The 27850-nt window shown below is 53.5% G+C and overlaps 2 protein-coding genes and 1 long non-coding RNA gene across 18 annotated transcripts in view; 2 read left to right on the forward strand and 1 right to left on the reverse strand.

Moving 5' to 3' along the window:
- The window catches only part of RALGPS1 (Ral GEF with PH domain and SH3 binding motif 1), a 295201-nt gene that overhangs the window by 81275 nt on the left and 186076 nt on the right, over positions 1-27850 (reverse strand). The gene's annotated exons all lie outside the window — the stretch shown is intronic.
- LOC148776073 (uncharacterized) lies at positions 3878-5361 on the forward strand. Of its 3 annotated transcripts, none has more exons than XR_016038522.1 (3): positions 3878-4030; positions 4351-4497; positions 5184-5361. It is a non-coding gene; the product is annotated as an uncharacterized LOC148776073 (long non-coding RNA). The 3 variants fall into 3 exon arrangements; XR_016038521.1 differs by having other exon boundaries at positions 3878-4024; XR_016038520.1 differs by having other exon boundaries at positions 4028-4113.
- ANGPTL2 (angiopoietin like 2) overlaps positions 22506-27850 on the forward strand; it is a 37783-nt gene continuing 32438 nt past the window's right edge. The window contains exon 1 of the mRNA XM_055400229.2: positions 22506-22990. The gene's annotated coding sequence lies outside the window, so the exon portion shown is untranslated. The remainder of the gene's footprint in view (positions 22991-27850) is intronic.

Below are 27850 nucleotides of genomic sequence, written 5' to 3' on the forward strand. Positions count from 1 at the left end.
AAGAGTCTGCCTGCAGTAAGAGAGACCTGGGTTTGATCCCTGGTTTGGGAAGATCCCCTGGAGAAGGAAATGGCAACCCACTCCAGTATTCTTGCCTGGAGAATCCCATGGACAGAGGAGCCTGGCAGGCTACAGTCTATGGGGTTGCAAAGAGTTGGACATGACAGCGACTTCACATTCCCGAGGCCTGTGGCCAGCCCTACATCACATCTTCCTGAACCTGTGAGCAGCCTGGGCTCAGAGAACTTGAACAACCCGTCTAAGGTCACCTGGACAGCAAGGGACAGAGTGGAGTCTAACGCCTCGTCTGCCCGACCTGCTGATTACTGGACGCCTGCCCTCTCCAGGCTCCGAGCCCCCACCCAGGGCTGGGGACCACGGCTGCTCTGCTCCACCACAGGCACTCGGGAACTAGTTCTTACATGAAAGAAAGTGATGGGGGCGGAGGAGCGGGGAGATGTGTAAGTCAGGACCCTTTTAGTTGCAAGTGACAAAAACTCGCCTGGAACCAGCTTTTAAAGGGGGAAGGACTTTAACAATCCCAGAATGGCTCACAGGACCAGGGGGCTGCTCCCCAGAAGGGGGGCAGCCCAGGACAGACCCCAGGGAGGCTGGGAGGGGTGGGCCGAGTGGGCACCTGTGGCCTGCACACAACCTGCTCTCTGCCCCTTGTGCTGCTGCCCCTCAGGCCCTGGCCTCGATCACTCAGACACTCCATGGGGCAGAGGTCAGGCCACCGGCAGCCATGGTGTCAGGATCTGACCACGCTGCAACCAGGGCAGAGAGATCCCCAGTCCCTGGCTTCAGAGAAACATAACAAGACAAACAGGCAGAAACTCTGACCGACCTGTGAGAGCCTCCACCCCGCCTGGCTGGGGGCTGACGTGCTGTGCTTGGACCAGATTAAGGTGTGGGTGAGGAGGAGGCCTGTGAAAGCCCCGGGCAGAGGACAGAGCTCAGAAACGCTCTGGAGACCCTCCTCCTGTTTGCATCACTCTCCTCCCTCTTCACCCCTCACCTCTGCTGCCACAGCGCCCCTGGCTGGCAGTCCCAGCGGGTCTCATCCTGCGTAGACACCGTACCTCCGCCACCCTTCTGCGCATCTGTGGGAAGTTCAGGTGACCAGACTGGTGACTCCCAACCTGGGGTCCTTGGATGACTGAGGTTATCATTACTAGGTTATTGTGGAACTGGAGTCCACTGGGGTCCAGACATGAAATGCTTTATTCTCTTCAACACCCACTCCCCGACTGTGCTGTGTTGACTGCCCTTTCCAATTCTGGGCACCTGGTCCCTCAGTGAAATCTGGGCCAGATTCTTTTTTTTTTTTTTTTTTCTTTTTAAAGTCACCACACACACACTGGGCCAGATTCTATAACTTTGCAGCCACTTCCTATTATTAGCATAGTCACCTTTCAAGATTTAAGAGTCAGTTCTGTTTATCTGAAGACTTGATTCAAACTCAATTCAAAGCTCATCTTTGTTCACTCTCTCCTCCTTCCTGGGGGCCTGGAGGGGATGGAATGGAAGGTTCAGCTCTTCCCCAAGGCCATCTTCTTTGTTTGAACCTCCTTCCCCAACACCTTTCAGACTCCAACAGACCTCCCTGGGCCCATTCTCTCCCGGGGGCTACTGAGATACACTCACAGCGGTCCACCTGTCACTGCCGGGGACCCCTGGTCTGGTCTGGGTCCCTCTGAGGCAGATGATCTGGATCTCCAGCCTGATCCCTCCATGGCTGAGAGGCAGCCAGGCATCCTCACCCTGCCACAAGGGGCACATGTCCCGACCCTTCTCTAGGCTGAGTGTCCCACAGCTTGCTGCAGTGGTCATCTGGGTGGCCGCAGCTCCTGCCCGACTGCCAGCCTCTGCCTCCTTCACCTGGAGACACAGAAACATCTGGGGCGACTGCTGGCATCCTGGGAGGGCCAGAGCCAACGCGAGTGGGAGGTGAAGCCATCTCTTCCCAGACACCCATGTTCTCTGAGCCTGGTGATCCCACACATGCCCCCTCCAGAAACCTCTACACCAGAAATAATGGCTTCCCTGGTGGCTCAGTTGACAGAGAATCCACCTGCAATGCAGGAGACCACCTGCAGTGCAGGAGACCCAGGTTCAATCCCTGGGTCGGGAAGATCCCCTGGAGGAGGGCACGGCAACCCATGCCAGTATTCCTGCCTGGGAAACCCATGGACAGAGACGCCTGGAGGGCTATGATCTATGGAGTTGCACAGTTGGACACAATTGAGCGACCAAACCACCAGGACCACCATCACCCCAGAAACAGGCACCAGCTTCCATGCACAGTGTGACCTGGATTTCAGGGGCTGTACATCAATCACCCTCTTTCTCTTCTTCCCCAGAGAGGGAAGGGGGCTGAAAAGTACACAGCCCCCTACTCTCAGCTGCCGGGGGCATTACTACGCTCCATGGTGGGCTGGGGGTTCTCACGTGTCTGGTCCCTCCTCTGTAGGAGGCACCCAATTTTTGCAAAGGACTCACCCAGAGCCTCCTGGTTTGGCTCTGGGGAAGAGAAGCACCCGTTTCATCTTAAACCACCCTTGCTGCGAATCCAGGACCCTCCCTCCTCTGGGACACCCCCAGAGTCACCGGGGTGGGTGTGGGGAGGCAGCTGAGACTGGAGGTGGGACCGGAAACCACCACCTCGGTTCTGTTCGACAAACATCCTACAGTTACTCCCGGCCAGCCGGGTCGGAAGGGCTGGTAGAGCTTGTTAACAAAAAGAGGGCGAGACATTTCTTTTCACCAAACACTAGCAGCGTGTTTCACAGAGACAGTCTGATGTCAACAGTAAAGAAACAGAGCTCTGTGTCAGTCCTGGGGGGACAAGAAGTGGCCCCCGGTGACCCTGCGTGACACTTCTGACTCTCTGAGGCTCGGTTTCCTCATCTACATGGTGGAGATCAGAGTCGTCGTGTTCGTGACAAGGAGTCATGGGTTCCCTGAGGTGACAAAGAGCTTCACCCGGGACCTGAACATCACAGTACACACGGCAGTGAAGATCATTTACAGGAGTTCTCAAAATGCAGAGTGAAGGAGAGATACGGAAGGGGTCCTGGGTGCAGACGGGATCCCAAGGCGGCCGGCTCGGTGTCCTCAGGAGCCCAGCGCAGCGCCGGGCACACATGGGCCTGTAGCGTGCATTTTATGGGCTGGGTGGTGTTCTCCTGATTCCAGGAGACTATTAATCTGCTACTTATTAATGAGGTGCTCTGAACACAGATTTAAACTGCATTTGGTCCAGCAACCAAAAGAGACTGTGGGTCATTAAAAAAAAGAAAAAAAAAAAAGGAGGAGGAGGAGAGACCCCTCTGTGTGTGGAGGAGGGTGGCGGGCGGAGCCGACAGCTGACTCCCGGCGCCTGCTGGAGCTGGATGGTGGCCGTGAATGCTTTCTTTCTTAAGTGAAGCTCCTCTCTGTGTGTGCTGAATCACGGCATTCACGGGGCGGAGCGGGGACAAGAGCATTTGCTAAGCGGATACCAGGCATCCGTGGGTGCAGCCTGGTGGGTGGGTGAGGGGGGTGCGGCAGAGGGCTGGGGACCCAGAGGGGAACCTGAAACTGGCTCCTGTGTCCTCTGACCCCCCGCAATGGTGGGTGCTGGCATGGAGGAGGCAGGGGGTCCACGTGAACACGGTGACCACAGACCTCGGCAGGGGAGAGAAAAGGAGAGACGAGGCCCAAAATAGGCTGCACGCATCTGGGGCGTCAGCTGGGAATCGCCCCTTCCAGCAAGTCAGGGCTCAAGCATTCTGTTTACCAAACGCTCTGCACACATAGAAACCGGCTGGTCTGGGTTCCATGGTAGAGGGGACAGGGAGGGTGGGTTTCAAGGTGTTGAAAGCTGTTCTGACAATGTCAGGGAAGAGGGCTGGGCCCGGGGGTGCCTGTAACGAGCCTGGCAGACGAAGAAAGGCCACGGCAGGCTGGCAAGCGGGCGGGGTGGGGTGGGGGGGCCTGTCCTTGTCGACACACCCGCCCTGCGTGCAGCCCAGCCTGGCAGGTAGCGGTAAGTGGGGTGACGTCTGCCGGCAGGGCCGGCTCTGCGGAGGGGAGGGGGCGCCACCGCAGCACGCTCTGGAGCCCATGAGGGTAATCAGAACCAGCTGAGGCGGAGCCGCGCTGCCCCGGCTGCCAGGAAGAGGGGTTTCCAGTGGCACGAGCCCCGGGAGGCTTCTCCACCCAGGCGCGCTCCCCTGCTCCACTGCTAATCTCTCTCCGGGTCTGCGGGTGTTGGGGGGCAGCCCTCCCCCTCGGGATGCACTGCGTCTCCCCCCAACCCTTGCTGCCCCGTGTCCTCCCCGTGGGGCCGGGCTGCCCTCTCCATAGGCCCTGTAGACGTGGAAGCACCTTACACGCGTGTGTCCTCGCTGGTGACACGAACTCTGCGACATGGCTGCCTCGGAATGCTTGCTTTGCAGACGGGAACACAGACGCACAGAGAGGCGACATGAAGTGCTCAAGGCCGCACCTCCGGTAAGTGGTGGGAAGTCTGGTTTCAAAGCCCACACTTTGTACTAGTACACGGGTCGGATGATGATGGTGAAAAATTAAAGCACTTATTACATGGCAGGCACTTTGGTTGCCTCATGTCATCTGATTCTCACGACAACCCAACGAAACCTAGGTCTCACTTTTACTATCCCCAGTTTACAAAGGGGGAAACGAGGGCGCAGAAGATAAGTTACTTGCCCAAGGCCATTGGCCAGGAAGGACAGGCCTTGGGCGTAAACCCAGGTCCCTCTCACCCCAGCACCCACGACTGTGCCACCAAGACCTTCACTTATCCACCCAACAGCGCCACCAACTGAGCACCCACTGCTGTGTGCTGAGCACTGGGGACCCAGGGGTGACGAGGTGACCGCCCCACCCTTCGAGCCTGCTGGGGCAAGTGAGAACACCAATCGTAACAGTGAACAAATACACCCAAAGTTATAAGTGTGAAGGAAAGTGTATCTGCCCTGAGTAACACTTCAGAAGGCTGTTGTTTTCTTTTTTAATGGTGGGCAGGGGTGTTTGATAATTTATAAAAGCGGGGGCTTCCCTGGTGGTTCAGTGGTAAAGAATCCACCTGCCAATGCAGGAGACACGGGTTGGATCCCTGGTCCGGGAAGATGCCACATGCCCCGGAGCAACTAAGCCCGTGCATGACAACTATTAAGCCCGTGCTCTAGGGTTCAGGAGCCGCAACTGCTGAGCCCCGTACTGTGACTGCTAGAGCCCCACAGCCTAGAGCCTGTGCTCCACACCGAGAGAAGGCACCGCGACAAGAAGGCCACACACCACGTCTAGAGAGTAGCCCTCACTCGCCCGACCAGAGGGAAGACCACGCAGCAAAGACCCAGCACAGCCAAAAACAAATAAATAAAAATCATTATGAAAGAGTACTTTCTACAAGATGATTTATTATTTTTTTCATGCACCTTTATTTCTTATTTTGTACCAGCAAAGCAGTTGGAAGTCAGAGAAATGTTAAAAAAAATTGGTCTCATGAACCCTGTTTCACAGTTCAGAGACCACTTTTCTGCTTAAACACTACATTTTCCCAGGTCATTTTGGTGGATGAGAAGGGAAGGGTGACACAAAGCCATGAGCCGGCTCCCAGGAACGGCTGTAAAAAGCCAGACCACACTCTCCCTGCGTGGCGTGTAACCAGGACCCACACGTGTGAAATGGCCATCAGAAGTGAAGATGGTCTCAGCTGGGCACCCGGACGCACCTTTTTGGCAAGCTTGTCGACCCTGAGCAGTGGTTCCCATGGTGCGGTCCACATGGGAACTTCTTAGAAATGCAAACTCTCAGGCCCTACCCCAGACCTACAGAATCAGAAACTCGGAGTGGGGTTGGGGGGGTGAGGCCTGGCAAACTCTTCTAACAAGCTAGCAGATGCTTGAGAATCTCTGAGCTGGGAGGGGCTGAAATGATGTGTGCCACGAACCCAGTGCTCGCTGACTGCCTAGTGTGTGTTGAGGACGTGACATCTCAACCATCCCAGGGGACTCTGGGCACAAACAGCGGTATCCGACAAAGGAAGCAACAAGGGCTGGGGCTTCCCTAACTTGCCCATCCTCATGCTGCTGGGTGGCTGACAACAATAAGCCTGTTACAGTGTGGACTGGGGAGGCAGACAGGCCTGGATCCAAGTCCTGGCTCTGCCACTTGCTGGCTGTGTGGCAGCAGGTCGACTCCCTAACCCCTCTGTGCCTGAGCTATGTTTATCACTTACAATGGAAGACAGTAAATAGAACCTCTCCTGGGAGGTTCTCTTTTTGAGGATTCACTGAAATGTTCCACGTGAAAGGCTTCCCACCATGCCAGGCACACTGTGAGTGCATGGCAGACGCCGATGCTTTGTGAGCACACAGACCCCATAAGCCCTGAAGGCCTCTGAGCCCCCACAATTGCTGTGATCTAATACAGGCACTGACTCTCACGTACTTCACTCGCAAGAGAGCTCTTTAGACCAGGGCAGTGCTCTGCTACTCTTATTTAGGAATAATCCTATTGGATTTCTGGGGCTTCGGCTGGCGAGAAACAACAGATCCGGAGAAGGCTGGGAGGTGGGAAGGGAAGGTGACTGCTGCCATGGAAAGGAGAGCTAGAAAAGTAACAACAAACACAGCTGCCTGGAGCTTACAGGCAGTAAAGTGAGGCTATTCAAGATGACTGAGTCACCAAGCAGAGTGTGATTAGCCAAGATTTCCAGAGGCTAGTGGGCAGTGTGTGTGTGTGTCTGTTGAGGGAAGTCTGCATGAAAAGCTTAATGAGAATGGATAAAAATTTCAAAGCATTGGATGTTTCGACTGATATCTTGGCAGCTTTCGGTCACCCTGATGATCTAAAATGGCTAGGTCCTTGGAGCCTGGAGAGCAGAGGCTTCCCTGTGACAGAGGCAGGTCACCAAGAGTCTGAAAGGCCAGGCTCCTGGCACCAGACTGCCCAAGTTCAAGACCAGTCCCTCATGTAACCACTCTGACCCTGGACAAGTCAAGGAACCCCTTAAGCCTCAGTTTCTTGATTTATTTCTCAACTGAAAATTGAGTGATAATACAGGAACCAATCTCATGGGGATCGACAAGCCCTCGATAAATGTTACGAGACACGTCTGCATGTGCACATGTGCACTGCCCACGAGCCTGCTTCCCGCCAGGTGAAAAGGATTATCTTCTTTGGCTCAGCAGACTTCACATGCAGGCTGCAGATCAAGGCAGGGGCAGGGAGGCACTTTTATGACAAAAGGACTGCTGGTTGCAACGCCCTGCGGGAGTGGTTCGGGACCGACGGACGTGCAAAGCAAAGAGGGAAGATTAAAAGAGGCCATCTGGAGAGACACCAAATGACCAGCGCCCTCCCGAAGTCCCAGTGTGTTAGAAACCCAGGGTAACAGGGCTTCCAGTTACTGAAGGAGGACAGCCAGCATTTACTGAGTGCCCACTGTGTGGCAGGCGTTGCACTAGGATATCTGCACTCACACGGATCCACGTACTCCCGCCAGCCATCCTGGGAAGGTGGTGTTACCATCCACAGTTTTTAAATGAGGACACTGAGATGCAGGGGGGACAGGTAACTTTCAGAAGGCAAGTGGTTACTTAGAGGTGGACGTACAGTTCAAACCAGGCGTGACTGACTGCCCTCACACCATCACGACAGTCACAGTCCAGAGGGAGGGAGCTGGCCATACACACTGTCCTCACTTTCTTCCCACCGTCTCATCAACTGCTGGTACCTGCCACTGGCCAAACCCAACCAGAAACGAGAAGGCAAGGGAGCCCATGGAGGCCATCCAGACAGGTCAGCCTTGGGGCACAGGGCAGGGTGCTGAAGGGCAGATCCAGACGGCAACTGGAGAATACCCAGCACAGATGAAGCCTGCCCCTTGCCTTCTAAGGTTTCAGCCTCAGAGCTGGCCCAGGGTGTGTAGGAGGGAGGGCAGTGGGGTGGTCTGCAGGCTTAGCAGGACTGAAGCAAGCCTTCCGCGCCAGCTGCACCTACTCCCTGCAGGGCCTGTGGGGGGGCCCCTGGGATACCCCAAACCTACTTGCCAGAGAAATCAGGGTAGGTCTGGGAGCCTTAAGCCTAGGAAGAGGCAGAAACAATCCACCCTGATTTTCAAGGGCCACAGCCACAAGTTCTTGCCTCTCCCTGACAGGGCCTGCTACAAAGTTCCCCTTCCAGTGGGGGCAGCAGAGCCATGAATCTTTGCTGAAAACAATTTTCAGGAAGCCCAAGCAGACCCTGAGCTGTCCACATCTCTCCAGACAGTAACCTCGTGAGCATCCATCTCAGGAGCTACCTCAGGGATGAAAACAAACCAGTTCAAGGAGCGGCGTAACCAAATGGACTTTTCCGGTCCACACCAGTCTGAGGGGACCCAGGGTCACCTCAACAGCAATTCAAACATGCTTTCTAGACCCCACCAGCAGATCCACAGTACCTCACCCTCATTCCCAAGTTCCCCCAGTTATTTCTGCAGTGTCTGGGTTGGGGTCTCCTCACTCCAGTTCCTTGTTGGGATCTGTTTCTCCACCCTCCTAGAGGCTGGTGCCGAATACAACTCAGCTGTCAAAGCTGGTTGTGGTCAGGGCTGCAGGGACAGCTGCACAGGGTGTGCACTGCCCAACTAGATAGGGCGGTTACCTACTAACCCAACTAACCCAACTAGTTGTAGGTTACCACCTCAATTCCCGGAACTCTATTTCCATGATTCTTAAGTAGTAAATCTTCTGGGTGCTAAACAGTGCAGCTTGATCTTCACCGCGTCCGAGTCATGAGGGTTTCTGTCAGCTCTTCTTCCAAAACCTAGCCTAGTCCACCCACTGGTCACTGTCTCCTTGACTCTGCCCTGGTGCCAGGCCCCTCGCTTCTCAGTCTCCTAATGGAACCATGCTCTCAGCTCCATTCTTATTCCCTTTGGAGCACTCTCCACCCAGCCCCAGGAGGGACAATGAGAAAATACAGAACAGTGCACCTCATTTTTTTGTGTGCAACCCTCTAGAGGCTTCCACTGCACTCTGAATCCAACCCCGAGACCTCCCCTGGCCCACAGGACCTGCCTGTCTGCCTCTCTCCCTCTGCCTCCCTCCCCTCTCCTACTCAGCCCCTCTGCTGGGCCACGCTGATCTTCTATTTCTCAGAAGGCCACGTTCACTCCCATCCCATTGCTTTTGCATGTGCTATTCCTTTGCATGGCTGCCTCCTTCTGGTCCTTGGGCCTTGGTACACGTGACCCTCCCTCCTAGAAGCCTTCCCTGAGCACCCTGTTTAAAACAGCCTCCTTCCCACCCCCATCTTTCCTATTCCAGTAACTGGTTTTATCAGTCTGGAAATTCTCTCTTCATTGCCTGCCTCCTCCAAAGGGCCAGGGGCCATGTCTGTCTTGTTCACTGCTGCGTCCCCAGCACCCGGCACTGCAAAGACATGTAGAACAACTGAGAGGACGTCCCCTACGAGGGCGGCGGCCTGGCCCTTGGCTCTACTCTGTGGCTCGTGCTGAGACCTGCGGCCTCGAGTCTCACAGTTCAGCACTGCCTGAGCCCCAGCCTCACCATGACTGTAGTGGAAACAGCCCCTCGCTGCCTGGAGCTCAGGCTGCTCTCTGGAGGCCAGGTCAGACTCAAGCCCTTCCTGGTGGCACCAGAAGTCCCTGTGCCTGGGTCTGCATCTCTGCTCCATCGCTTCACCTGGTATGCCCTCAGGCAGGCCATTGAACCTGCCTACACCTTGTTTTCCTCGGCCCAGAGCTGCTGTGAATACAAACAAGGTAATTCACGGTAACCCTTAGCACAGTGCCTGGCACTGGGCCAGTGCTCAGTAGTGTTGTCGTCTCCATTACGAGTTGTCATGATGTTACCCCCACGTGTTCCTCCCAGGACCCAAGAGCAACTGTCCTCCTGATACCTGCTAGAGCAGATGGGAAAACATCATGCTTTCCCATAATCCAGAGATACCACGCCCCCCCCCACCCCAACCACCACCAGCGCTGGCTCTTTGCTTTGGACTCCAGTTCTGATAACTTTAGGGTTCACTGAGGAAGAGGGAATCATGGATCTACAGAAAAATAGTTAACATCTGTAGCCACAGAGATGCCCTCTCCCCAAGGAACTTGCTGTTCAGGAGGGCAGATGTACCGGTGAACACGACCACGGGGTTAGGAGTGAGGGGCGGGGTGGTGGTCAGCACTGAATGGCGGCCCTGGGGGCTGTAAACTTGCTGCCCAAATACTACACAGAACCTCACATCAAGTCAAGATGGATTTTTACCGCCAAATGAACGTGTGCCAAAGTTCTTTAAAAAAAAAAAAAAAAAGGCTTGCTGGGTTTTTTTTTGTTTTTTTTTTTTTAGTGATTTGGGATTCTGAATTTGTGGAGGAGGGAGTGTGGCCCCTCAGTCAGGGCCGAGTTATCCATCGGGTGCAGCAGGCACAGGGCTGGGGGTTCATGACACTATCAGCTAGACCAAAATGTTCTAGCTTCTTTCAAAATGAGAATAAACAGAGAAGTTTTAGGTAAGAAAACGCTTCAATATATAATGTTAATGTATTTCTCCTTACACCAACACAGTCACAGAAGGTGGTTTTTGGTATTTCGAGTCGGGGAGGCGCTCACAGAGTGTGCAGGGCGGGGGGCGGGGGAGGAGCTGGGTCCCGCCTGGAGCACCACTCGCACAGACCCCGGGAGGACCGGGCGAGGCGAGGCCGGTGGACAGACCGGCACGATGCCCGACACGCAGGGAACAGCAAAGGGTGCTGGCAACAGCGATCGTCATGTTTTCCCAGTCTCTGCTCCTTCACCTACGAAATGGAGTATCTGCTGCCCTCTCCAGCCCCAGGCCTGCCGTGAGTCTCAAGGGAGATGACAAATGCCGAAGGGCTTGGGGGCAGGCCGTGCCACGCAGAGGAGAGGAGCCAGGACTGGGGACACCAGCATCACCCACTTGGACCAGGAGCTCGAGTGAGGGGATGTCCCTCTGCTGCCCACCTGCACCTGGCAGGACGGCCCTGAAAGGCCCATCGCAGGTCCTGCCTTCCTTCCGGTACCTGCCTGGCAGACAGTGCAGTGAAGTGGGGAGGGCGTGGCTGGCGCGGGGCACCCGTGAGCCACATCAGTGGAGGAGGGAGTTACTCAGGACCCCAGAGCCAGCTTGGGGCGGACCCGGGGCAGCCTGTCAACGGTTCAGACACAGCCTTGCCGTGTCAGGGCAGCTGTCTTTCTCTCCTTGGTCTCCTCCCCACTCTCCTCCTAGCACGCGCAGTCTCTCAGTCGTATCCCATTCCTTGCAACCCTATAGACTGTAGACTGCCAGTCTCCTCTGTGAGTGGGATTAACCTGGCAAGAATACTGGAGTGGGTTGCCACTTCCTCTTCCAGGGCCTCTTCCCGACCTAGGGATCGAACTCCTGTCTCCTGAGGCTTCTACATCAGCAGGCGAATTCTTTACCACTGAGCCATCTGGGAAGCCCACCCCCTTCCTCCTAGACAGACTCCCAAATGGGGTCCATGCTGCCCTCACCCCTAAGACCCTGAGTTAGGAACCCGGGATGAGCTTTAAAAGGCTAGTGTTCCCCTGCAGTCATTCAACAGACATCAATCACATGCTTCCACGCACCAGGCCTTGAGTGAGATGCTCAGGCCAGAGCCCAAACCGAGGCAGTCCTAGGCCCAGCCCCTGGATCTCTCTGATGACACCAGCCCATCTCCCTGCCAGCACCAGCATCTCTGTTTAGTGGCCCCACCTGACTTCATGCCTGGGAAGCTCACTTCATCCGTCTCTTGCCAGAAGCCCTCATTTATCTGCTCTGCTGCCCTGTTGGGTCTCAGGACCAATCAGCCAGGTCAGGAACAGCTCAGCGGCTCCTTGAGACGAGAATTTCAGCAGGTGTCTGTCTGTAAGGGGGCTGGGGTCCTCCCCCACGGACTGGAAGGCTGCCTCCAGCCCCTCATTTCCTGATAGGACAAAGGTCCTGCTGACACAGACCACAATGTTCTGGAGGCAACTGTTTTTAAATTTTTTATGTAAGATGGGGATGATTTTAAACAGCTTTGGAAATTTTCTGTTATGAAGCTACAAAAGAAAACCAACGAATGCTAAAATAAATCTCTCCTCTCTCTGCTCCTCGGTCCCCCCTCCTGGGGATGAGCCCCCATGTCAAGCAACAGGGTGAGAGGGCAGCGATGATCCAAACAAACCAACATCCCCTAAAATATCGTTATAAAGACATGAAAACCCGTTTCCACTGAAGTCTCAGCAAATTTCCTCTGGGCAAACTGACCTGGGGCCCACAGTTGGTGCTCAGATGCGGCTTAATAAGTATCTGTTGCCAAGATAGCGGATGTGGCAGGTGACGTCCTTAGGACTGGCAGGTGACGTCCAGGCCTGAGGGGAGGCGCTGCCCTGACTCTGTCCTCTGGCAGGCGGGCTGGCAAGTCGGGAATGAGATGGGACTTACGCAAGCTGAAAACAGGCTCTTCAAACTGCTTTTGTAACTGAGCATGTGCCCTGTGCTGACATTTGCATAGACTGGCCTGGCAAGCACTTAACAGAAACAGTGACCTCAAAGGGTTTTCTGTGTGACTGGACAGCCTCTGTGACATTGGGCAGTACAGGAGCACTGCCTTAGAATCTTCCCGTAAATGAAGCCCCCTAATTTCTAAGCAGGAAACATAGGGCTACCCTGCCAAGCACGAGCCAGCGAGTCAAAGGACCCGACACCAACACCACCAGGAGAGGAGAGGACCAGCTGGCTCACTCTCAGCTCAGAGGCAGCTGTTTCATTAAATCAGATGGATGGAGGCTTCTGGCAATTTCACAGCCCTTCCGATGCTCAAACACTCCCCTAGGCCTTCCCAAGACCAGCTGACCGGGAGATGAGGGGCCCTGCTTTTCAATCCCTCACCCATGGGTCAACCTCACTGCAGCCATGATCACTAAAAACTGCCACCTTTCCTCAAATCTGAGAAGTCAACAACCATTAAATGGGTGGTGTTCTAGCAAAAAAGAAACAGTGCTGCCAATTAAACCTTGACATGCTATTAACTTTAAGATGCCCCCTGATTTCAGAGATCTCAAAAACAAGAAAAAAGCATTAAAAGGTTAGAATCAAAGAAATGCAATTTGTTTCCAGGACAATACCATAGTGTGCCTGCCTGCTCTCGTGCTCCTGACGCAAATCTTCAGCTTGGTCCCATGTCTGCCTAGCAGTGTGGTCTGCTGTGAGGAACCTCACTTCACCAAGCCTCACTCTTCCTGTTAGTACAACAAAATAGTAATACTTCCCTCATAGAGTTTCAGAAGAAAAAAGATACCTATAAAATATAAGCTTGATACCCAGCACATGACAGGTATCTACAGTCAGTTCAGTTCAGTCGCTCTGTCATGTCTGACTCTTTGTGACCCCATGGACTGCAGCATGCCAGGCTGCTCTGTCCTTCAGCATCTCCCAGAGTTTGCTCAAACTCATGTTCATCGTGTCGGTGATGCCATCCAACCATCTCATCCTCTGTCGTCCCCTTCTGCTCCTGACCTCAGTGTTTCCCAGCATCAGGGCCTTTTCTAATGAGTCAGTTCTTCGCATCAGGTGGCCAAAGTATTGGAGCCTCAGCTTCAGCATCAGTCCTTCCAATGAATATTTGGGATTGATTTCCTTTAGGATGGACTGGTTGGCTCTCCTTGCAGTCCAAGGGACTCTCAAGAGTCTTCTCCAACACCGCAGTTCAAAAGCATCAATTTTTTGGCACTCGGTTTTCTTTAAGGTCCAACTCTCACATCCATACATGACAACTGGAAAAACCATAGCTTTGACTAGACAGACCTTTGCTGGCAAAGTAATGTCTCTTCTTTTTAATATGTTGTCTAGGTTGGTCATAGCTTTTCTTCCAAGGAGCAAGCGTCTTTTAATTTCATGGCTGCAGTCACCATCTCCAATGATTTTGGAGCCCAAGAAAATAAAGTCTGTCACTGTTTCCATTGTCTCCCCATCTATTCGTGATGGGACCAGATGCCATGATCTTAGTCTTTTGAAAGTTGAGTTTTAAGCCAGCTTTTTCACTCTCCCCTTTCACTTTCATTAAGAGGCTATTTAGCTCCTTTTCACTTTCTGCCATAAGGGTGGTATCATCAGCATACCTGAGGTTATTGATATTTCTCCCAGCAATCTTGATTTCAACTTGTGCTTCATCCAGCCTGACAGTTCACATGATGTACTCTGCATATAAGTTAAATAAGCAGAGTGACAATATTCAGCCTTGACATACTCCTTTCCCAATTTGGAACCAGTCCATTTTTCCATGTCCAGTTCAAACTGTTGCTTCCTGACCTGCATACAGGTTTCACAGGAGGCTGGTAAGGTGGTCTGGTATCCTCATCTCTTTAAGAATTTTCCACAGTTTGTTGTGATCCACACAGTCAAAGGCTTTGGCATAGTCAGTGAAGCAGAAGTAGATGTTTTTCTGGAATTCTCTTGCTTTTTCTATGATCCAGTGGATGTTGGCAATTTGATCTCTGGTGCCTTCTGTCTTTTCTAAATCCAGCTTGTACATCTGGAATTACTTGGTTCATGTACTGTTTAAATCTGCTGCTGCTGCTGCTAAGTCACTTCAGTCGTGTCTGACTCTGTGTGACCCCATAGATGGAAGCCCACGTCTAGCTTGGAGAATTTTGAGCATTACTTTGCTACTGTGTGAGATAAGTGCAACTGTGCAATGGTTTGAACATTCTTTGGCATTGCCTTTCTTTGGGATTGGAATGAGAACTGTCCTTTTCTGGTCCTGTGGCCGCTGCTGAGTTTTCCAAATCTGCTGGCATATTGAGTGCAGCACTTTCACAGCATCTTCTTTTAGGACTTGAAATAGCTCAGCTGGAATTCCATCACCTCCATCCTAAGACCCACTTGACTTCGCATTCCAGGATGTCCATCTGGCTCTAGGTAAGTGATCACATTGTGGTTATCTCGATCATGAAGATCTTTTTTGTATAGTTCTCTTGTGTATTCTTGCCACCTCTTTTTAATATCTTCTGCTTCTGTTGCTGCTGCTGCTAAGTCGCTTCAGTCGTGTCCGACTCTGTGCGACCCCACAGACAGAAGTCCACCAGGCTCCCCCGTCCCTGGGATTCTGCTTCTGTTAGGTCCATACAAATTCTGTCCTTTATTGAGCCCATCATTGCATGAAATGTTCCCTTGGTATCTCTAATTTTCTTGAAGAGATCTCTGGTCTTTCTCATTCTATTGTTTTCATCTATTTCTTTGCATTGGTCACTTATGAAGGCTTTCTTATCTCTCCTTGCTACTCTTTGGAACTCTGCATTCAGATGGATGTATCTTTCCTTTTCTCCTTTGCTTTTAGCTTCCCTTCTTTTCTCAGCTATTTGTAAGGTCTCCTCAGACAACCATTTTGCCTTTTTGCATTTCTTTTTCTTGGGGATGGTCTTGATCACAGCCTCCTGTTCAATGTTACCAATCTCCGTCCATAGTTCTTCAGGCACTCTGTCTATCAGATCTAATCCCTTGAATCTATTTGTCACTTCCACTGTATAAAATCATAGGAGATTTGATTTAGGTCATACCTAATGGTCTTTGTTGGTGAAGGTACTGATAAAAAAGTCCATCTAGTCAAAGCCATGGTTTCGCCAAAGACTTGATGCTTTTAAACTGCGGTGTTGGAGAAGACTTTTGAGAGTCCCTTGGACTGCAAGGAGATCCAACCAGTCAATCCTAAGGGAAATCAGTCCTGAATATTCATTGGAAGGACTGATGCTGAAGCTGAAACTCCCAATACTTTGGCCACCAGATGCAAAGAACTGACTCATTTGAAAAGACCCTGATGCTGGGAATGATTGAAGGCGGGAGGAGAAGAGGACGACAGAGGATGAGATGATGACATTACTAACATGATGGACATGAGCTTGAACAAGTTCCAGGATTTGGTGATGGACAGGGAAGCCTGGCGTGCTGCAGTCCATGGGGTCGCAAAGAGTCAGACATGACTGAGCAATTGAACTGAACTGAACTGAATGGTCTAGTGGCTTTCCACACTTTCTTCAATTTAAGTCTGAATTTTGCAATAAGGAGTTCATGATCTGAGCCACAGTCAGTTCCCAGTCTTGTTTTTGCTGACAGCATAGGGTTTCTCCCTCTTTGGCTGCAAAGGATATAATCAATCTGATTTCAGTATTGGCCATCTGGTGATGTCCATGTACAGACTTGTCTCTTGTGTTGTTGGAATAGGGTGTTTGCTATGACCAGTGCGTTCTCTTGGTAAAACTCTGTTAGCCTTTGCCCTGCTTCATTTTGTACTCCAACGCCAAATTTGCCTGTTATTCCAGGTATCTCTTGGCTTCCTACTTTGGCATTCCAGTCCCCCACGATGAAAAGAACATCATCTTTGGTGTTCACAGGTGTTTTAACAAGGTGTTCAAGGACACACATTTCTTTTATCTTCTAGTGTCCTGGTGGGTACACTGAATTGAACCAACCTACAAATTACTGGGGCTGATATTTCCCAAAAGACTCTGACCAAGAACAGGGAGGGCAGACAACTGAATTAAGGACACCCACCAGCTGGTTAGTGTATGGTAGGACGCCAACAAAAGCAGGCGTACAGAAGGTTTGGGTGAGAAGGCAAATTCCACTGGGATGTGGAGAGGTCCAGTTCCTGAAAAGCAGGAGTAGATTGTATTGAATTAACCCTCTCGTCAGTAACAATGATGAAAGCTGGACGATATACAAAAGACAACTGCTTGAAAGCACTTGAGAGCAATCCAGAGACGCAACCAATAGAAGCTGGAGGGGATACGGTCCTTGAAAGACATGAGCACACTAGGGTATTTCCCTACTCGCGGTGATGCACTGAATGATGAAACAGAACGCAGCAGAGTTACCAGCCGGGAAGAAGAGGAAGACACTGGACCCTGAGGATGGAGACCGAAGGGGAAAGCGCTGGAAAGGAGACAGCCACAGAACAAGGAGCTTCAAAATTACCACACAGGTTCCCTTGAATCCTTACTTGACTCCTACATTGTACACATGGAGAGAGAGAGTTCACAGAGCCCAAAAGAAAGCAGTAACTGAGAGGCAGAAAGTTCAGCAGCTGCCTGAAAGATGGAGTCTGGAGTTCAAGCACTGCCAAGTTAAAAGGGCTTAGCCAACACTTTTGGCTCCCAATTTAATCCTAGAAAGGCCATGCCTCACTATTAAACCCAGGATTAAGGGTTATACTCTAGGATTATGGGCAAAATCAAAATTAACCTACCTGAACAAAACCTAAAAACCTAGCCTGCACAAAAGCAAGGTAATACGCCAGTAATTTAACTGCCTGTCAGAACAAAACACATCATTCTGGACAGAAAGACAGTAAGATGCTGAGTCTTTTCAATGTAGGATCCAAAATGTCCAGCATATGATTTAAAAATTATAGGCATGTGAAAAAGCAAGAAAATATGATCCATGATCAAGAGAAATAATAAAATTAGACCCACCAATGACCCAGATGTTGGAATTGGCATATAGGGATTTTAAAGTGTGTCTGTGTGTATGCATGTATATGCGTGTGTGTGCATGCACGCATGTGTGTGTGTGTGCTGGGATTCCCAGGTGGTGCTAGTAGTAAAAAAACTTACCTGCCAATTCAGGAGACCTAAGAGATACAGGTTTGGTCCTTGAGATGGGAAGATCCCCTGGAGGAGGGCACAGCCACTCATTCCTGTATTCCTGCCTGGATAATCCCATAAGCACACATGCATGCTAAGGTGCTTCAGACAGGTCTGACTGTTTGCAGCCCTATGGACTGTAGCCCACCAGGCTCCCCCATCCGTGGGATTCTCCAGGCAAGGATACTGCAATGGGTTGCCATGCCCAGGGATTGAACTCACGTCTCTTAGGTATGCTGCCTCTCTTACATCTCCTGGCAGGCAGGTTCTTTACCACTATCACCATCTGAGAAGGAAGCCCCTTAAAGCATGTACATATTATAAATGTGTACGGGATTTTCAGGAAATGAAGGACAGAAGTAATGAGTGGATAGAGAATCTCAGAAGAGAAACGGGACCCACAAAAACAAGCCAAGTGGCAATTCTAAAACCAAAAGAGTACAGCGCCTGATGGAGAACATAATCTGGACAACATTAACAGCAGATTAAACACTACAGAATGATGGATCAGCAAACTTGAAGCCAGGTAATAGAAATGATCCAAACTGAAGCACAGAGATTTTTTTGAAAAAGACAAATAAATGGAGCTCCAGTGACCTGTGGAACAACTCAAGTGTGTAAGCGGAGTTCAGAAGGGGAGGGGAGAGAGAATTGTACAGAAGAAATATTTTAAAGAATAATGGCCCCCAATCCGCCCCCCATAACACATTCCCAAATTCAGTGAAAAATACCAACCCACAGATCTAAGAAGCTCAGTGAATCCCATATAGAAAAAATACCAGAAAAATCACATCATCGTCATATTGCTGAAAATCAAAGATAAAGAGAAATCTTGAAAGAAGTTAGAGGAGAAAAGACCCGCCCTTTTCATGTACACAGGAAGAGAGCTGACTGCTCATTAGAAACAATGTAAGCCAGAAGACAATGGAAAAGCATTTCAGAAGTGCTTGCTGAAAGGATAAAATCAATTTGGGATACAGGAAGTCTGAAATCCTGATGAAAAACATAAGGTTCTGAGGCTGAAAGATACAGCAAAGCCCCCTCCCAAGCACCCCTGTTTATATAAGCACCCACATCATTCGTGCACTCCCACCCCTCCACCCCCCACACAGTTATCTCAGTAGACATTCCCAACATTCCTAGCAGGAAAGAAAAAAGAAAAAAACTGTAACTGTCAGGAATGTGACCAGATAGAAAAAACACGAAATCATTTATACAAATTGTGGGACACAACTAAGATTCCTGGTGTTCTGCCACCATGTAAATGTCAGACTTTTTTTTCATTCTGATAAAAAGTATAAAAAAGAAAAAGGAAGATTCCCTTCTCCTCAAACGCATCCGTCCCATGACGTTGGTCCAGCGCGCAGGTGGCAATGCAGGGACGGCGCTCACTGAGAGGCCAGGAGGATTCTGAGACGGGGCAGCCATCAAGGCAGCAGCCCGATGAGGATGTTCTGGGCTAGAGGCGGGAGGGAGAAGCAGCGGCGGCAGCAATTCCCCGAGTGATGCTGAAGGCTGAGGGCCAGGCATCGCGCTGAGTGCTTCAGGTGCGCCATCTTAACCCTCACACTGAAGCCCTAGGAGTCAGCATCGCCACTGCCTCTTTGAATGTGAGGATCCAAGTCTGAGAGGCATCAGGAGGTGGCCCGAGTTGGTGACAGGGCTGGGATTTGAGCGCCGTCTACCCTCCCCATCAGCCATTCGCTTATTCATACTTCTGTGCCGGGCTGGAGGAGAGGAGAGCTCCACACGGCCCACGCCGCTCATGCCCCAGAGCTCAGGGGGCTCCCAGACAGCGAAAGCGACCAGAGCCAACGATGACTGCGCACCCACCCTGTCCTAGCTAGTCTTACACGTAACATGTCACATCTTAGCTCATTTTCCCAACAGCACTTTGAGGTCCATTCTTACATCACCTTCATTTCCCACCTGAGGTAAGTGAGGCTCAGAGCTACTGGTGGGGGAACCAGGAGCTGACTCCCCAGCTCGCCCTCTCCAGCACCGTGCCTGACTACCAGGGGTTGCCACCAATAGTCCAGGAGTTAAGCAAAGAAAGACAGGGCACAGCCACCCTGGTGCTCCTCTCTCACTGCATGGGACCCCAGCGACTTGGAACTGGGAAAGCAAATCTGTCTAGCAACCAAGGGACTTGGGCTACACCTATTCCCGGAGGCGGGAAAACCTAGGAATTCCCCTGCCCCAGGGGTCCCGTGGCCTCCCAGTCACCTCTCTCACCGGAGGGTCTCGACCATCGCCCAGAGGCTCTGGGGCCTCGGCTGCAGGGCCTGTCAGTCCAGTCTGTGCTCAACACCAGTGTGGCCTTAAAAATAACAGCGGCTGGAACCCTGCCCTGTTCAGAGCCTTTCAATGGCTCCTGACTGTCCTGGGAAGAAGCTCCCTCTGACAGGGCCTTGTCCCCCACGTTGCCCTTCCCCTCTCCGTCCCTCACAGTTGCTCTTGCCTCAGGGTCCGCTCCAGTTGCTGCTGCACTGTAACAAATCATCACCAAAATCCTGCGGCCTAAAATAACCATTTCCTTCCCCCATGGTTCTGTGCGTCAGGAACTCAGACGCGGGACACCAGGATGGCTTCTCTCTGCTTCCAGTGGCCTGGGGTCTCGGCAGGAAGACTCTAGCTGGGGAATGACTCAATGTCGAGGGGCCTCTTTCTCCCGGGTCTGGGGGTTGGTGCCGGCTACCAGCTGGGACCTACGACACACGCGGTCTTTGTGTGGTGGCTTCTGGGTAGTTGGACTTCTCCGGGTCCAGCCTGGCCCACGGCTCCAACACAGAGTGTGCCAGCAAACAAGGCAGACTGCCTTTTTTCACCCAGCCTTAGCAGTCAGGCGGTGCCACTCCCGCTGCTTCTACAAGCAAGTAAGAAACACCCCGATATGAGGGGAGGGAGCAGAGACCCTGCTTCTCAATGGGAGGAGTGTCAGAAGGGAGATATTGTCCAGACCATCTTTGAACTGATGCACTATTCTCTCCGACTGATGGGCCGTCGTCCTTCCAAACTCACCACCTGCTCACTCACCCTTCAAGTCTCAGCACCACCCTGTGCTTCGTGCGCTGACCGCTTGTCCGGGCCTCCCGCTCAGACACTCCGTGTGCCCAGGGCCCTTCGTGTGCCTCAGCCTGTCTGCCTGCCTCCCCTCCTGCCTGTGAGTCCTGTGAGGACAGGAATTTTGCCTTTCTGGTGTTGGCTCAGTTAAAGTATTCGTCGCTCAGTAATGTCCGACTCTTTGCAACCCCATGGACTGTAGCCCACCAGGCTCCTCCGTCCATGGAATTCTCCAGGCAAGAATACTGGAGTGGGTAGCCATTCCCTTCTCCAGGGGATCTTCCCAACCCAGGGCTTGAACTCGGGTCTCCTGCATTGCAGGCAGATTCTTTACCATCTGAGCCACCAGAGAAGCCAGAGCAGATTCTGGAAAAAAAAAAAAACAACTTTCTGGAGAAGAGAGTCCAAAGAGGAAGAGAGAAAGAAGAGGGAGAGAGAAGGGGGAACATGCCTGCACACAGGCTGTCAAGGGGCCACTCAGGAGAATTCAGGCACATCGCAGCCTGCCTTGGCCCCAAGGCCATGGTTCCACCAGGACCCTCCAGGCCCTTCAGAATACCCACAGAGTGAGTGGCGCCTTCACCCCCACAGTCCCTGTGCGGAGGGTTTCTGTGCCATCCAGCTGTCTGGTTAATGCGGTAGCCTGCAAGATGCTGGGGTCTTCTGGCAAAGAATCGTTTTCTAAAAAGGGATAAAACTGAGAGATGGAAAAGGGAGGTCTGAGCAGGACGGGAGAAACTGAGGCAAGAAGGAAAGTCTGCTCCCTGCAAAGACTGGAGTGGCAATCCCAGGGAGGCGAGGACCTCGGAGGACCCATGTACTCCAGACCAGGAACATGACACCCTATGCCTAGGGATGTGGAGAACCCCATTAAAGCTTCTCTCCCAACTGATACCCAAATATCATCACCACCACCACCAGCAGCACTCAATTTTTTTAAAAAGGAAAGAAGAGTTACCACCAACGTTGCACATGGCTGTTGTCCAGGCAGAGGACAAACCAGCCCCTGGACGCCCCTTCGCAGGACTCGCCTTGGTGCCCCCCAGCAGGCCTGCCCACGCCCACGAGTCTGTAGCATCGCTCACTTCGTGGAGTCCAGGGCTGTCTCCTCTCCTGCTCTGACTCTACGAACATTCACGAGCTCGTCTCCGCTGCCCTTGGAGGTAGATTACTCATCTCAGCTCACTTAGTGATACACGAGAGGGATGTCCAGAGAGACGAAGTGACTTAATCAAGGCCGCTCAGGTGGGAAGAGACAAGTGTCTCTCTGGCGCCTCCCCACCCCCAGCCTGTCCTGAGCCACTGCTTCTCTAACTTCACAGCGTGGATCCTGCTGACTTCTGCGAAGACAGCTTGGGGCTCCACCCCCAGGGTTCAGAGGTGAGGGAAGTCTCCGAGGAGGGCGGCTGATGGGGAGAGGCCGTCTGTGCGGGACTGCCCTGCCTACAGGCCCCCTCACACACACAGACCCGGGGCCCTGCAGGGCAGAGCAGGGGACGGAAAGCAACCCAGGGAAGGACCCGGCCCCCGGCCACCTGCACAGCTGAGGCAGATCTAAAACCATTACCTGAGCCAGAGGGGACGCTCTCTACCTCGGCAGGGCACACCCGGGGCTGCCCGGGCTTTTGGGAGCGGCTGGGCCAGCGAGCAGAGCTGGCCAGGCCGCTCATGCCAAGGAAGGAGGGGGCCCGGCGAGGCCGCCAAAGCAGGCTGGGGCGGGAGGGGCCGGGCCAGCTGGGGCCGGAGCTAGTGTGACATCACCGGGCGGCCCGCCTCTGTCTGGGGCTGAGGGGAGGCCCGGAGCCTTTCTGGGGCCTGGGGGATCCTCTTGCACTGGTGGGTGGAGAGAAGTGCCTGCAGCCAACCAGGGTCAGGCTGTGCTCACAATTTCCTCCGGCAGCATGTAAAGGCTCCACAAAGGAGTTGGGAGTTCAAGTGAGGCTGCTGCCCACAGCCGAGAATGGACCCTGAGCCCTAAGCGGTGCTGCCTGAGCCCCGGACCTGCAGAGCATGGCACTGGGGCAGCAGCCTGCCCCCAAAAGAGAAGGCAGGTTGTGAGCCGCACGGCAGGACCCCCAGCCAGCCCCATCCCCCGCTGGAGCCCCGCTGTGGAGCAAGCAGAAGCCAGTGAGGCAGGGCTACTCGGTGGCCGGCTGGGTCCGGTCTGTGACTTGGGGACCCCTCCTGGAGGCCATGGCCAGGCTGCCCCACTGACGGCCGAGTGAAGCATGTGAGGAGCAGCCCCGGAGCCAGGCAGGAGGGACAAGGTAAGGGGCGGGCTCTGTGGCACCCCAAGGGACAGGGGGTAAGAGGCAGCAGCTGGCCCTGGGTTTCTGGGTTCAAGAACCCTGACCCCCTCTGGCTGGGGAGGGGGGTGTTTGCAGCTGGGCCCTCCTGCTTTCACTCGGGAGCCCAACACGGCAGCTGCTGGCACAGGACCTGTGGACACCTGGGCAGAGGGGGGCATTTAGGGGGTGGGGGGCCGTGAGGTCATGGCTGGGCTCATGAGGGCTTCATCAGTAAGCCTCACTCTCCTTCAGACAAAGAGCCTTTGGGGTGAAGGCAGGCGGCTCCCGGCAGGGCTCGGCCCGCCGGGTCCAGGGTGTGTGCGCGGCTGTGAGCTTGTGTGGAGTGGTGCCCTTGACGGGCCAGTGGGCCCAGGAGTCGCGGACGGCCAGGCTAGCCCGAGGACTCGGGAAGTTGTTTTTCTGTTTCGGGTTCCCGTGCACCCTGGCTGGTGACTCTGCCGCGGCAACAGCAAAAGTAAACGCTGTCCTGTGAGTGCCAGGAGCCCTTGTTCAGAAAGGTCCCCGGGGGCTAAGCAAACTCCGCTCCTGCCCCTGCCCCGGAGGAGAGGAGCTAAGGGATCCAGAGCCCGGAGGGACAGCCTGCGGCTGTTACTCCGCACTGCCCCGGTCTCCAGGCACATCCCAGGACACCTGGACCCTCCTCGCAGGGGACGGGACAGGACAGGGCCCCAGGTCTCCAGTGGGCTGTCTGTGGGCTGGCCAGGACCCAGGAGGATGAGGCTTTCCCGGCACCAGGCAGCGGGACAGCGCAGGCTCCGCATTCCGAGTCCCTTGAAAGCACTCGTTAGATAACATTTCCAAACAGAAATTCTTTGCTGATCCCTCCCTTCTCCTCTGTGATATGTGTGTCACGGGTCAGCAATTGCCTCTGCTGTGGATTAGGAGAGCTCCCAGAGGCCAGTTCGGTTACTTAGAGAAGGATCTCCTTTCACCGGGGCTCTGCGGAAAGTTGAGAATGCCACTTCCGAAGCTGGCCAAATGCTCCCCACATGTATTTTTCTAAATTGAGACAGAGGGAGGTAGGGCTCACAAACTAGGCTCAGACCCTAGCTCTTCTACCTATGGGCCAAGTGACGCTTGCCAATCATGCAGCCTCTCTAAGCCTCAGTTTCCTTATCTGTAAAATGGGATCACCGTAGTGCCCTTCTCTCAGGGCACTTACACGGCGCTCACCGACTATTAGAGTCCCCCATAACTACCCTGTAACACAGGTACTTGTTAGTCATCACCATTTCACAGGTGAGGAGACTGAGGCAGAGAGGTTAAGCACTGTGTCCAAAGCCACGCGGTTAGTGTCGGCACCAGTGTCTGAGCCAGCACTCTGAGCCATACACCATTACTCTCCAGGAGGAGCACAAGGGAGCATGACCCGAAAGGCCTTAGTGCCTGGTGTGTGGCAAAGCCTCAGAAAACCTCTGAGTATCACGAGCCATAACTATTAGAATCACAGAGGGAAGAGCAGAGACCCGGACTCTGGCTACGTCCTGCTGGGGTTGTCAGGAAGTTCAAAAGACCAGCCAAAGCTATGACCGCTACCTTCACCCACACTTGGGGGCCTCCCAGGAGCCTGTGGAGGGGGGCTTCATGTATGGAGCCACATGGCCAAGTTCGAGAAGTTCACAGGGAGGAGGAGTGCAGATGTACCAACAAAAGGACCTCGGGTGCTTCTGATCACCCCTACAGGAAGAGCATCCTACCCCTCACAGGGCACTGTCCCCCTGCCCTCTGGTCCCCTCGCCTGAACCAGCTGGTGAGGCAAGTGAGCTACCGCCGCACTGCTCCAGGGTCCACACCAGGAGGACCAATGCCAGGCCTGTCCTGGGGTTGCAGAGGAGAGGCAGTGACCCCACCCCCAGGCTCCATCCTAATCACCAAATCTGCCCACAAGATGGCCAAGTCCGGTAGACTTCATACCGGCCAACAATGGTGCATATTAGCCCAGGACAGTGTCTTCCCTCCTGTGGTCCCAGAGCTCTCAGTGGTCCCTGAACTCTTGGAAGCATTTGGAAAAGCTGGCATTGAACAGACATTTCTCCAGCACACGGCCTCTGGGGCTGTGGAAGCTGCAGGTTTCCTGGCTCAAGCCTGGATCCATAGTGGCTCACTCTGCTCTCTGGGTGTGTGTGTGTGCTAAGTCACTTCCGTCGTGTCCGACTCTTTGCAACCCTTTGGATTATGGCCTGCCAGGCTCCTCTGTCCATGGAATTCTCCAGGCAAGAATACCAGAGTGGGTTGCTATGCCCTCCTCCAGGGGATCTTCCCAACCCAGGGACTCTTATGTCTCCTGCATTGGCAGGCAGGTTCTTTATCACTAGCGCCACCTGGACAGCTTGGGCCAAGCAGAGGCTCTGACTGCCCTCATGGGCCTAACATGAGTGAGCTATTCATTCTCAGTAAAGGCAGGCAAAGGAGTGTGAAGCACACGGTCCAGGAGGGGTTGTCGCTGCAACCTACCGGGAAGAGCAGCTAAGCATCTCTTCCCCCACTCCTCCATCCCACAGTGATGTACTAAGTAAGGCTCACACACATCTCATTTCATCCTCGCTACAACCTCAGGAGGCAGGTTTCAGTTTTAGCGTCCCATTTGACAGAGAACAAAACAAAGGCTCAGAGACGGTGAGCAACCTGAGCACCAAGGTCCTACAGTTGGTGATTCTGTGGGACTTGAACCCCGGTCGGTGTGGCTCCGCAGGCCATGCCTTTCCCCGTCTCACTTCACTGGCCTATTCAAAGCGTCTCATAGCCTTTTGGTTTGGCTTGTGTCCTAGGGATGCTGTACCACTCCATCTGAAAGCCATGTGCTCACCCGATTCGGGTGCGGCATCTGTTTGTCCTAGAAGTCTACCTCTGAGATGGTACAGGCCTCACCCCTGTTACAACTGAGCCCCATCACGGCTACAGAGCGTGTTTGCAGTAGCGCAGTTAACGAGAGGTGGGACCAGATTCCAAGCCAGGCTGTCTTAGCTCTGAACCCTGCACACCTGGTGATCTGTGTGGCTGCCCCTCACCTCCCCACCACCCTTCACAGCAGCACCATGGAACTGCACCAGCTCAGGGCAGGCAGAGACCTGGGCCACCAGTCATCCAGGGACAGCTTCCCGAGTCCCTGCTTAAAGACTCCAAGGGCTGCAGAACCCAAGCTCGGGTCTTCACGGCCTGCACCAGCCACACTTGAGCAATTCCCGAGAAAAGACCTGGGAGCTGTGACTGGCAGCTCCAGCAGAACAAACAGAGCAGGCAGCAGCCCCGCCCAAGGCAAGCACATTCAGCTTCTGGCCTCTCTCTGAGTCACAGCCCACTTCACCCAAACCCATCTCGATTGAGAGCAGTCAGATGGGGAGTGGCAAGAGGCAGAAGGTGAATATAATTCACAGCAGTGGGAGACTCGTAGGGAGGAGGCGCGTGGCGCTAAGAGAGACCTGTGAGATGAGTGGTACCATCCCATTTTACAGAAGAGGAAACTGAGGGTCAGAGGGTGCAGCGCTTCTGCTACAGTCTCTCCACTGGCGAGCCAAAAAAGCAAGGATTCAAACCCAGATCTGGGCCTATTCCGCCCCAGCCCACTGCCAGCCTGGACAAACACACTGCGGGAATCTCAAGAATGAATCAATTCATTGAATAGCATTTCTTTTTTTGTGAATTTATATAAAACACCCCAAATAGAGGGGTCATTCAGACCCTGGCAGCAAGCAGTTTGAGGCGGTAGAAGGGTCACAGCAGAATCTCATTCTGAGGGTAGTTTCTGTGACAAAAACCACATTCCCACACAACTCCAAGCCATATGACCGCCTTAATAACAGCCTTGGTTGGGATGGGGGGAGGTAAAACGCTACAATGTCCTGTTACACACATATATCAACTGTAAGTACACACTTTGATCACAGACATGTTAGCGTGCTGGGTGGGGGAGCCAGGCTGCTCACAAGCAAGCTACTGTGTCAGGTCAATGCTCTGGAGAAACCAGCCTTTCTAGAGGCCAGCAGCCCCAGAGCCCCCCAACCTCCCCCAGAAAGGCACGCCCAAGACCACCTCCGGAAAGCCCAGAAGGAACTTGGTTCTTGTCTCTGAGAGATGCCTGAGGACCCGCCCGGCTCCAGGAACGACCAAAGTCCTGCCGGAGATGGTCCCGCTCCAGCCTCTGCGAGCGGACGGTGGAATCTCTCGGTCACCGCTCACCTCCAGGACCCACTCAGGGACAGGCAGGGAAGGGATCTGAATGAACGAAAGAGGCAGGGAAGGAAGGAGAGCTGCAGACCCAGACGAACGAGCCTCTCGCCTCCAGGTGCCACACTGCTCCACCCCGGGGGTGCTCCCAGCCCCACGAGCCGCCCCGTGGGGGCCCTGATACCCAGTGTCACCAGCACCTGCTCTCCGTCTCACCTACTCCTGTGGCCCCTTGAGGGCAGGCACCTCCCCGCTCCTGCTCCATCTGGTCCCCAGCACAGGGCTGGCACCAGAGAAATGCTTAGGAAGTTTGTTCATTGAGTGAATGCCTTGAATTTCCTCTTTAGTAACCCAGGTGCCATCCTGACTACTGGGCATTCAGAGGGGAAATCACCCTGACTCCACTCTTAAGAAGCCCATAGTCTGGATGGAGAACCACATGAGGACAAGCTGGGCCTCGGGTGCTGTGATAGAAGCAGCCAGGGCTGCTCCTGGGAGCTGGAGGAGAGACGGGGCCCCCTCCCCGACAATGGCCGGCTTCACTGAGAAGGTCAACTGAGCAAGCAAGGCAGGACACAGGGAAGGTGCCGAGGCAGAAAGAACAGCACGTGCAGGGGCAGGGAGGCAGGACAACACAGGCTCTGTCTTCCAGCA

Source organism: Moschus berezovskii, chromosome 11, assembly GCF_049115385.1.
Source record: "Moschus berezovskii isolate FMDL1 chromosome 11, NW_MosBer_1.0, whole genome shotgun sequence".
NCBI classification, from domain to species: Eukaryota; Metazoa; Chordata; class Mammalia; order Artiodactyla; family Moschidae; genus Moschus; species Moschus berezovskii.